Genomic DNA, 3,020 nt, shown 5'->3' with positions numbered 1-3,020 from the left:
ATAGGGGAGAGAGAGATCGAATGGGGTAAGGATATTTTTGACGTTAGGCCACATTTGAAACGTGTCAAGTGACAGGCCTGGGTCTTACAATTTCAAATATGAAAAAACTTTTCAGATCATATTTCAGATGCAACACCAAACAAGCATTGCGTTTGAAAAGTAGATATTTCAAACTTTAGAGGTTTTAATTACCACTAATACATCTTTTTTCTTATACTAGTTAATGACTATTTATTATACATATACATTATTATGATCGTCGGAGTCAAGTGTTGGAGAGGGGTTGGACCAAGCTTGAGAAGAGAGCTCAGGCGAGGTCACTCAAGGGAAGGAAAGCTAGAGGGCAAGAATGGACTAGATCCTTTACCTTGAAGTTAGGCACCCCCTTTTATACTTGACTTACCATGGAGTGGTTGGAGGCTGTTAGAGATGGACGGCTAGGATCTCATTCGGCCAATGCTGTAGGCACCCACACTCTCGATGTTGCAGTGGTCGAGGTCAAGTGGCTTGTTGAACGGAAACCTCGACTTCGGCATTCTTCCTAGGGGCGTTAGATGGTGTACCGGGCGAAGGCCTTAGCTTGATTGAAGAGAGCATTACACAGTGGCATGGAGGCATTGGCCTTGACTGCCGAGAGCTCTACTTGGTCATCTGGTGGCAATTGCTTCCTTGTTGACTTCTCGCCTCTTTGGAGGATCGTAGTGGGCCAAGAGCACGGGGCCGTATCTGACATGGGTGTGAGGCATCCACATTCATCAGTTGTGCTCTATACAGGCGTCGTTGTGAATCCGTAGCGTGATGGGCATCGGATTGATTGGTCATGACCGTGCACGAAATAGCTGGTGGGTCGCCCAACTTGGGTTGCTTTGGACTCGGGTTCGTTGGTTGGACCAGCTAATTCCTTCGGCATCGGTCGATTTGGGCTGTCTGGTCGATGACTTTGCAACCGTTGGATTGAAGCAATTTGAGTTGTACGTTTTCCTTCAAACAGGGCCGCTGGTTGAAGCATCTCCCTATCATTTGCTCACTTCTGCTTGTGCTTCCACAAGCCTCGGACACCAACCAACCGATTCCTTAGTTTTCTCCCTCACCTTCACCTTGTTAGTTAAGGGACTTCTCTTGGAACCATGTCATACTTAAACTTTGGTCCCGAGTGCTATGACCTTCCTAACCTCTCTAACACCAGCACTCCAAGTTCCACCTCGTCTAGCAGCGAGGACACTGGCAATGAATCCGAGAGCTCCCCTCGGGCGCATAGAGTCCAAGTACCAAGGGAGAGGACCGCCCCTAGAGGTGCCAAGTGCAACCAGTGGGTAAGGAATCTCTCAATGAAAGTACTGGCTCTATGAGGTCAAGGAGGGACACGCCATAGGGAATGCCTTAGCATGTCCTTAAGTGGTGGATTCAGAGGAGGCCGATGTGAGCTTCGAAAAAAGCCGGCTCACTTTGCCGTTTGGGCTGGAAATGGAGTCGCCACCCATCAGTTATAGAAATGGAGGGACCTCCGGGAAGGGTATTAAAATTATTTATCGCTTTGTAGTGACTCCAAAGCTCTGGTATTAAAATTATTTATTTCGCCACCAGCTCTGGTAACCTCTTCAGATTCCGATTAAGCCATCACACCATACAAGAAAATGAAATGAGATAACAGAGAAAATAAAAGAAAATAAAAGAACAACGAAACACAGAAGAGACGCTAAGAGAGCTTAATTACCTGCTTGGGTTTCGCCATGAAGTGCGACTTAAACAGAGCACAATAATCCCAATGATGATAACTATGAATGATTGTAATAAGATCTTGATCTATGTTATATTTTGGCCTGAATCAACGGACGATGTAGGGGAAAAACTCTGTCCTGTTGTGGTCTGTGCATAGTAGCTCAAGTGATGGCTGCGACAAGGGGATGAAGAGATCCGTAAAAATGGTGAGAAGAATCACTGAAGAAACAATAAAGGATTGCTCTGAGTGTTGCCGCTGTGAAGAACTTTCCGCTATTCAAATATCGCTGAGTAGAGAGCTTGCTGATGACGGATAACGTTTTCTCCTAATCGGAAAAGAGAGGAAGAGAAGGGAGAAAATCAATAAGAAGAAGGAGGAAAAGAGGAAGGGGGAGTGTGGAGAGAAAGGTAGAGCGGAAGTGGGTTGGTTGGGCGCCGGTGCTCTGCCTCTGCCTTCGAACAAGGAGATGAATCCCGTTCAAAACAGGGGAGAAGGTGAATAGTGGATCCCACGAATAAGAAAGAAAGGCATGGTTAAATATTAGGGCATAAGGGCAGTTTCAAAAATTTTGGGAAACTAGGGGGTATTTTTGTAATTTGGGGCAAATCGGGTCAAACCGAGCATTCTGGTTCAATTCAATGATGGGGATTTTTTGGCCAAAAAATGGGGGGTCGAGATGGGTTTGACTGCGGAGTGGGGTCGTGCATGTGAGGGCCAGTGAGATTGACCGAAATGGAATCTTCTTAGATGAAGAGGCTAACGGGGGTATTTTTGAATGAAATTTCATGGGGTGGGGTTTTCGGATATTCTGGGTTGATTGGAAGGGTCAGATTGGCCTGAATGGGCCCAGATTGGGCAGATCTGGAAAGGGTTTGAATCGGTTACTCTAGGGCTTCAAAATGGAATCTATGTTCAATGAAGGGGTAAACGAAGGTAATTTCGGATGAAATTTCATAAGGCAGGATTTTTGGGCAGTCTGAGGTGATGGGCAAGGTCAGATTGAGTCAACTGGACCAGGATAGGGTGGATTTGGAATCTGGTCAACCTAGAGCCTTGAAATGGAATCTTTATGCAATCGGAGGGTAAACAGAGGTATTCTGGTTTGAGATTTCATAGGTGGACATTTGAGGGTGTCTAGGATTGATGATGTGGTTTGATCTATCTTTGGAGGGTCGAGGTCATAGGAATTGGGTCAATGGAATGTTTTAAAGTGGAATTTTGGTTTGATAGAGGAACAAATGAGGGAATCTAGGGTTGAAACTTCAAGGGAAGGTGTTTCAGGATGTTTCGGGTCTGATGG

At 45.7% G+C, this 3,020-nt stretch overlaps 1 long non-coding RNA gene across 1 annotated transcript; it reads right to left on the bottom strand.

The window, feature by feature from the left end:
• Nucleotides 1–204: 204 nt before the first annotated feature.
• LOC148801395 (uncharacterized) lies at nt 205–2,219 on the bottom strand. Its single transcript, XR_016084308.1, has 2 exons — nt 1,715–2,219; nt 205–1,596 (listed from the first exon to the last, which is right to left on the bottom strand). It is a non-coding gene; the product is annotated as an uncharacterized LOC148801395 (long non-coding RNA).
• Between the last annotated feature and the right edge of the window lie 801 nt (nt 2,220–3,020).

This window comes from Nelumbo nucifera, chromosome 3 (assembly GCF_055504915.1).
Source record: "Nelumbo nucifera cultivar China Antique chromosome 3, China Antique-T2T, whole genome shotgun sequence".
Taxonomy (NCBI): domain Eukaryota; kingdom Viridiplantae; phylum Streptophyta; class Magnoliopsida; order Proteales; family Nelumbonaceae; genus Nelumbo; species Nelumbo nucifera.
This window is presented reverse-complemented; position numbering and strand designations above follow the sequence as displayed.